General features: G+C 40.5%; 1 non-coding gene across 1 annotated transcript; it reads right to left on the reverse strand.

Moving 5' to 3' along the window:
* Positions 1 to 3,833: 3,833 nt before the first annotated feature.
* On the reverse strand, positions 3,834 to 3,906 carry Trnaa-agc (transfer RNA alanine (anticodon AGC)). The gene has a single exon. It is a non-coding gene; the product is annotated as a tRNA-Ala (tRNA).
* Positions 3,907 to 8,820: the final 4,914 nt, after the last annotated feature.

An 8,820-nucleotide genomic window follows, 5' to 3' on the forward strand; every position in this document is an offset into this window, starting at 1 on the left:
ATTACCATTTGATGAGTGGCTCTAAATTTGAAGATGCGGGGCATTGATCCCCGTACCTCTCGCATGCTAAGCGAGCGCACTAACATTTGAGCTACAAATCTCGCGGAATTTTTTTTATCAAATCTCGCCGAATTTGATAAGAATCTCGCGGAGTTTTTTTTCGCATAGTCAGCAACTATGAAGTTTTTCTTTTTGTTCGCAGAAAATCTATTTGTTAGGAATTTCAATATGCAATAGATTATCTGGAGATCGTGATTACCATTTGATGAGTGGCTCAAGTGTTGGAGATGCGAGGCATTGATCCCCGTACCTCTCCCATGCTAAGCGAGCTCTCTACCATTTGAGCTACATCCCAATGATTTAAAACTGTCGAAGAATCTTTTTTTTCAGTCGGCGAACAAGAGGCGAAATTTTTTTTGGAAGGTGTTTCTTGTATAAGACTTCAATATTCAGTAGTTTTCTGAAGAAAGTTAATTAATTGCTCGATGTCCTTAACTTCGGAGATGCGGGGTATTGCTCCCCGTACTTCTGGCTTGCTAAGTAGGCGCTCTACCATTCGACCTACATCCCATGTTTATCACATCTATCGGAATTTTTTTTTCGCTTAGTCAGCAACTCTGAAGTTTTTCTTTTCGTTCGCAGAAAATCTACTTGTTAGGAATTTCAATATGCAAAAGATTATATGGAGATAGTGATTACCATTTGCTGAGTGGCTCTAAATTTGGAGATGCGGGGCATTGATCACCGTAACTCTCGCATGCTACGCGAGCGCTCTACTATTTGAGCTACATCTCCATGATTTAAAATTGTCGAGGAAGCTTTTGTTTCAGTCGGCAAACAAGAGGTTAAAATTTTTCTGGGAAGGTATTTCTTGTATATGACTTCAATATTCAGTAGTTTTCTGAAGAAATTTAATCAATTGCTCGATGTCCTTACTTTCGGAGATGCTGGGTATTGCTCCCCGTTTTTCTGGCTTGCTAAGTATGCGCTCTACCATTTGACCTACATCCCATGTTTATCAAAGCTCGCGGGATTTTTTTCGCTTAGTCAGCAACTATGAACTTTTTCTTTTCGTTCGCAAAAAATCCACTTGTTAGGAATTTAAATATGCAATAGATTATCTGGAGATAGTGATTACCATATGATGAGTGGCTCAGTTTTTGGAGATGCGGGGCATTGATCCCCGTACGTCTCGTATGCTAAGCGAGCGCTCTACCAATTGAGCTACATCCCCATAGTTTACAACTGTCGAGGAAGCTTTTGTTTCAGTCGGCAAAAAAGAGTTTAAAATTTTCCTTGGAAGGTGTTTCTTGTAAAAGACTTCAATATTCAGTAGTTTTCTGAAGAAAGTTAATTAATTGCTCTATGTCCTAAACTTCCGAGATGCGGGGTATTGCTCCCCGTACTTCTGGCTTGCTAAGTAGGCGCTCTACCATTCGACCTACATCCCATGTTTATCAAAACTCTCGGAATTTTTTTTTCGCTTAGTCAGCAACTCTGAAGTTTTTCTTTTCGTTCGCAGAAAAGAAAATGCGAACGCACTTGTTAGGAATTTCAATATGCAAAAGATTATATGGAGATAGTGATTACCATATGATGAGTGGCTCAGTTTTTGGAGATGCGGGGCATTGATCACCGTAACTCTCGCATGCTTAGCGAGCTCTCTACCATTTGAGCTACATCCCAATGATTCAAAACTGTCGAAGAATCTTTTGTTTCAGTCGGCGAACAAGAGGCGAAATTTTTTTTGGAAGGTGTTTCTTGTATAAGACTTCAATATTCAGTAGTTTTCTGAAGAAAGTTAATCAATTGCTCGATGTCCTTAACTTCGGAGATGCGGGGTATTGCTCCCCGTACTTCTGGCTTGCTAAGTAGGCGCTCTACCATTCGACCTACATCCCATGTTTATCACAACTCTCGGAATTTTTTTTTCGCTTAGTCAGCAACTCTGAAGTTTTTCTTTTCGTTCGCAGAAAAGAAAATGCGAACGCACTTGTTAGGAATTTCAATATGCAAAAGATTATATGGAGATAGTGATTAACATTTGCTGAGTGGCTCTAAATTTGGAGATGCGGGGCATTGATCACCGTAACTCTCGCATGCTAAGCGAGCGCTCTACTATTTGAGCTACATCCCCATGATTTCAAATTGTCGAGGAAGCTTTTGTTTCAGTCGACAAACAAGAGGTTAAAATTTTTCTGGGAAGGTATTTCTTGTATAAGACTTCAGTATTCAGTAGTTTTCTGAAGAAATTTAATTAATTGCTCGATGTCCTTACTTTCGGAGATGCTGGGTATTGCTCCCCGTTTTTCTCGCTTGCTAAGTGTGCGCTCTACCATTTGACCTACATCCCATGTTTATCAAATCTCGCGGAATTTTTTTTCGCTTAGTCAGCAACTATGAAGCTTTTCTTTTCGTTCGCAGAAAATCTACTTGTTAGGAATTTCAATATGCAATAGAATATCTGGAGATCGTGATTACCATTTGATGAGTGGCTGAAGTTTTGGAGATGCGTAGCATTGATCCCCGTACCTCTCGTATGCTAAGCGAGCGCTCTACCAATTGAGCTACATCCCCATAGTTTAAAACTGTCGAGGAAGCTTTTGTTTCAGTCGGCAAATAAGAGTTTAAAATTTTCCTTGGAAGGTGTTTCTTGTAAAAGACTTCAATATTCAGTAGTTTTCTGAAGAAAGTTAATTAATTGCTCGATGTCCTTAACTTCGGAGATGCGGGGTATTGCTCCCCGTACTTCTGGCTTGCTAAGTAGGCGCTCTACCATTCGACCTACATCCCATGTTTATCAAATCTCTCGGAATTTTTTTTTCGCTTAGTCAGCAACTCTGAAGTTTTTCTTTTCGTTCGCAGAAAAGAAAATGCGAACGCACTTGTTAGGAATTTCAATATGCAAAAGATTATATGGAGATAGTGATTACCATTTGCTGAGTGGCTCTAAATTTGGAGAATCGGGGCATTGATCATGGTAACTCTCGCATGCTTAGCGAGCGCTCTACTATTTGAGCTACATCCCCATGATTTCAAATTGTCGAGGAAGCTTTTGTTTCAGTCGACAAACAAGAGGTTAAAATTTTTCTGGGAAGGTATTTCTTGTATAAGACTTCAGTATTCAGTAGTTTTCTGAAGAAATTTAATTAATTGCTCGATGTCCTTACTTTCGGAGATGCTGGGTATTGCTCCCCGTTTTTCTGGCTTGCTAAGTGTGCGCTCTACCATTTGACCTACATCCCATGTTTATCAAATCTCGCGGAATTTTTTTTCGCTTAGTCAGCAACTATGAAGCTTTTCTTTTCGTTCGCAGAAAATCTACTTGTTAGGAATTTCAATATGCAATAGAATATCTGGAGATCGTGATTACCATTTGATGAATGGCTGAAGTTTTGGAGATGCGTAGCATTGATCACCGTACCTCTCGTCTGCTACGCGAGCGCTCTACCATTTGAGCTACATCCCCATGATTACAAACTGTCGAGGAAGCTTTTGTTTCAGTCGGCAAACAAGAGGTTAAAATTCTTCGTGGTAGGTGTTTCTTGTATAAGACTTCAATAAAGGTAGTTTTCTGAAGAAAGTTAATTAATTGCTCTATGTCCTTAACTTCGGAGATGCGGGGTATTGCTCCCCAGTACTTCTGGCTTGCTAAGTAGGCTCTCTACCATTCGACCTATATCCCATGTCTATCAAATCTCGCGGAATTTTTTTGGCTTAGTCAGCAACTATGAATTTTTTTTTCGTTCGCAGAAAATCTACTTGTAAGGAATTTCAGTATGCAATAGATTATCTGGAGATAATGATTACCATTTGATGAGTGACTCTAGATTTGGAGATGCGGGGCATTGATCCCCGTACCTCTCGCATGCTAAGCGAGCGCTCTACCAATTGAGCTACATCCCCATGATTTAAAACTGTCGAGGAAGCTTTTGTTTCAGTCGGCAAACAAGAGGTTAAAATTTTTCTTGGAAGGTTTTTTTTTGTATAAGACTTCAATATTCAGTAGTTTTCTGAAGTAAGTTAATTAATTGCTCTATGTCCTAATCTTCGGAGATGCGGGGTATTGAACCCGCTACCTCTCTCATGCTAAGCGAGCTCTCTACCATTTGAGCTACATCCCAATGATTTTAAACTGTCGAAGAATCTTTTGTTTCAGTCGGCGAACAAGAGGCGAAATTTTTTTTGGAAGGTGTTTCTTGTATAAGACTTCAATATTCAGTAGTTTTCTGAAGAAAGTTAATTCATTGCTCGATGTCCTTAACTTCGGAGATGCGGCGTATTGCTCCCCGTACTTCTGGCTTGCTAAGTAGGCGCTCTACCATTCGACCTACATCCCATGTTTATCAAATCTCTCGGAATTTTTTTTTCGCTTAGTCAGCAACTCTGAAGTTTTTCTTTTCGTTCGCAGAAAAGAAAATGCGAACGCACTTGTTAGGAATTTCAATATGCAAAAGATATTATGATGATAGTGATTACCATTTGCTGAGTGGCTCTAAATTTGGAGATGCGGGGCATTGATCACCGTAACTCTCGCATGCTAAGCGAGCGCTCTACTATTTGAGCTACATCCCCATGATTTCAAATTGTCGAGGAAGCTTTTGTTTCAGTCGACAAACAAGAGGTTAAAATTTTTCTGGGAAGGTATTTCTTGTATAAGACTTCAGTATTCAGTAGTTTTCTGAAGAAATTTAATTAATTACTCGATGTCCTTACTTTCGGAGATGCTGGGTATTGCTCCCCGTTTTTCTGGCTTGCTAAGTGTGCGCTCTACCATTTGACCTACATCCCATGTTTATCAAATCTCGCGGAATTTTTTTTCGCTTATTCAGCAACTATGAAGCTTTTCTTTTCGTTCGCAGAAAATCTACTCGTTAGGAATTTCAATATGCAATAGAATATCTGGAGATCGTGATTACCATTTGATGAGTGGCTGAAGTTTTGGAGATGCGTAGCATTGATCCACGTACCTCTCGTCTGCTACGCGAGCGCTCTACCATTTGAGCTACAAACTGTCGAGGAAGCTTTTGTTTCAGTCGCCAATAGAATATCTGGAGATCGTGATTACCATTTGATGAGTGGCTGAAGTTTTGGAGATGCGTAGCATTGATCCCCGTACCTCTCATCTGCTACGCGAGCGCACTACCATTTGAGCTGTCGAGGAAGCTTTTGTTTCAGTCGGCAATAGAATATCTGGAGATCGTGGTTACCATTTGATGAGTGGCTGAAGTTTTGGAGATGCGTAGCATTGATCCCCGTACTTCTCGTCTGCTACGCGAGCGCTCTACCATTTGAGCTACCATTTGAGCTACAAACTACCATTTGAGCTGCAAACTGTCGAGGAAGCTTTTGTTTCAGTCGCAAATAGAATATCTGGAGATCGTGATTACCATTTGATGAGTGGCTGAAGTTTTTGGAGATGCGTAGCATTGATCCCCGTACCTCTCGTCTGCTACGCGAGCGCTCTACCATTTGAGCTACCATTTGAGCTACAAACTACCATTAGAGCTACCATTTGAGCTACAATTTGAGCTACCATTTGAGCTACAAACTGTCGAGGAAGCTTTTGTTTCAGTCGGCAATAGAATATCTGGAGATCGTGATTACCATTTTGGAGATGCGTAGCATTGATCCCCGTACCATTTGAGCTACAAACTGTCGAGGAAGCTTTTGTTTCAGTCGGCAATAGAATATCTGGAGATCGTGATTACCATTTGATTACCAAGTTTTGGAGATGCAAAACTTGGTAATCAAAGTTCGTGATTACCATTTGATGAGTGGCTGAAGTTTTGGAGATGCGTAGCATTGATCCTCGTACCTCTCGTCTGCTACGCGAGCGCTCTACCATTTGAGCTACAAACTACCATTTGAGCTCAAACTACCATTTGAGCTACCATTTGATGAGTGGCTGAAGTTTTGGAGATGCGTAGCATTGATCCCCGTACCTCTCGTCTGCTACGCGAGCGCTCTACCATTTGAGCTACCATTTGAGCTACAAACTACCATTTGAGCTACCATTTGAGCTACAAACTGTCGAGGAAGCTTTTGTTTCAGTCGGCAAACAAGAGGTTAAAATTCTTCTTGGAAGGTGTTTCTTGTATAAGACTTCAATAAAGGTAGTTTTCTGAAGAAAGTTAATTAATTGCTCTATGTCCTTAACTTCGGAGATGCGGGGTATTGCTCCCCAGTACTTCTGACTTGCTAAGTAGGCTCTCTACCATTTGACCTACATCCCATGTCTATCAAATCTCGCGGAATTTTTTTGGCTTAGTCAGCAACTATGAAGTTTTTTTTCGTTCGCAGAAAATCTACTTGTGTTAGGAATTTCAATATGCAATAGATTATCTGGAGATAATGATTACCATTTGATGAGTGACTCTAGATTTGGAGATGCGGGGCATTGATCCCCGTACCTCTCGTAAGCTAAACGAGCGCTCTACCAAATGAGCTACATCCCCATAGTTTAAAACTGTCGAGGAAGCTTTTGTTTCAGTCGGCAAATAAGAGTTTAAAATTTTCCTTGGAAGGTGTTTCTTGAAAAGACTTCAATATTCAGTAGTTTTCTGAAGAAATTTAATTAATTGCTCTATGTCCTAAACTTCGGAGATAGGGGTATTGCTCCCCGTACTTCTGGCTTGCTAAGTAGGCGCTCTACCATTCGACCTATATCCCATGTCTATCAAATCTCGCGGATTTTTTTTTCGCTTAGTCAGCAACTATGAAGCTTTTCTTTTCGTTCGCAGAAAATCTACATGTTAGGAATTCCAATATGCCATAAGTTATCTGGAGATAGTGATTACCATTTGATGAGTGGCTCTAGTTTTCGAGATCCAGGGCATCACTCCCCGTACCTCTCGCATGCAAAGCGAGCGCTCTACCATTTGAGCTACATCCCCATGATTACAAACTGTCGAGGAAGCTTTTGTTTCAGTCGGCAAACAAGAGGTTAAAATTCCTCTTGGAAGGTGTTTCTTGTATAAGACTTCAATAAAGGTAGTTTTCTGAAGAAAGTTAATTAATTGCTCTATGTCCTTAACTTCGGAGATGCGGGGTATTGCTCCCCGTACTTGTGGCTTGCTAAGTAGGCGCTCTACCATTCGACCTATATCCCATGTCTAAAAAACCTCGCGGAATTTTTTTTCGCTTAGTCAGCAACTATGAAGCTTTTCTTTTCGTTCGCAGAAAATCTACTTGTTAGGAATTTCAATATGCAATAGAATATCTGGAGATCGTGATTACCATTTGATGAGTGGCTGAAGTTTTGGAGATGCGTAGCATTGATCCCCGTACCTCTCGTCTGCTACGCGAGCGCTCTACCATTTGAGCTACATCCCCATGATTACAACCTGTCGAGGAAGCTTTTGTTTCAGTCGGCAAACAAGAGGTTAAAATTCCTCTTGGAAGGTGTTTCTTGTATAAGACTCCAATAAAGGTAGTTTTCTGAAGAAAGTTAATTAACTGCTCTATGTCCTTAACTTCAGAGACGCGGGGTATTGCTCCCCGTACTTCTGGCTTGCTAAGTAGGCGCTCTACCATTTGAGCTACATTCCCATAGTTTAGAACTGTCGAGGAAGATTTTGTTTCAGTCGGCAAACAAGAGGTTATTAATTTCGCTTAGCCAGCAACGGTGAAGTTTTTCTTTTCGTTCGCAGAAAATCTACTTGTTAGGAGTTTCAATATGCAATAGATTATCTGCAGATAGTGATTACCTTTATCACTATCTGCAGAAGTTTTGCAGATAGTTTTGCACCTTTATCACTATCTGCAGAATTTCTGTGAAGTTTTTCATTTCGTTCGCAGAAAATCTACTTGTTAGGAGTTTCAATATGCAATAGATTATCTGCAGATAGTGATTACCTTTTGGAGATCCGGGTCATCAATCCCCGTATCCGGGGCATCAATCTATTTGTTAAGAGTTTCAATATGCAATAGATTATCTTCAGATAGTGATTACCTTTTGGAGCTCCGGGGCATCAATCCCCGTACCTCTCGCATGCAAAGCCAGCGCTCTACCATTTGAGCTACATCCCCATGATTACAAACCGTCGAGGAAGCTTTTGTTTCAGTCGGCAAACAAGAGGTTAAAATTCCTCATGGAAGGTGTTTCTTGTATAAGACTTCAATAAAGGTAATTTTCTGAAGAAAGTTAATTAATTGCTCTATGTCCTTAACTTCGGAGATGCGGGGTATTGCTCCCCGTACTTCTGGCTTGCTAAGTAGGCGCTCTACCATTCGACCTATATCCCATGTCTATCAAATCTCGCGGAATTTTTTTTCGCTTAGTCAGCAACTATGAAGCTTTTCTTTTCGTTCGCAGAAAATCTACTTGTTAGGAATTTCAATATGCAATAGATTATCTGGAGATTGTGATTACCATTTGATGAGTGGCTCTAGTTTTGGATATTCCGGGCATCGATCCCCGCACCTCTCGCACGCAAAGCGAGCGCTCTATCATGCAAAGCGAGCGCTCTACCATTTGAGCTACATCCCCATAGTTTAGAACTGTCGAGGAAGCTTTTGTTTCAGTCGGCAAACAAGAGGTTATTAATTTCGCTTAGCCAGCAACTGTGAAGTTTTTCTTTTCGTTCGCAGAAAATCTACTTGTTAGGAGTTTCAATATGCAATAGATTATCTGCAGATAGTGATTACCTTTATCACTATCTGCAGAAGTTTTGCAGATAGTTTTGCACCTTTATCACTATCTGCAGATTTTCTGTGAAGTTTTTCTTCGGGGCATCAATCTACTTGTTAAGAGTTTCAATATGCAATAGATTATCTGCAGATAGTGATTACCTTTGTAGATCCGGGCATCAATCCCCG

This window comes from Symsagittifera roscoffensis, chromosome 7 (genome assembly GCF_963678635.1).
Source record: "Symsagittifera roscoffensis chromosome 7, txSymRosc1.1, whole genome shotgun sequence".
Lineage (NCBI taxonomy): Eukaryota > Metazoa > Xenacoelomorpha > Acoela > Convolutidae > Symsagittifera > Symsagittifera roscoffensis.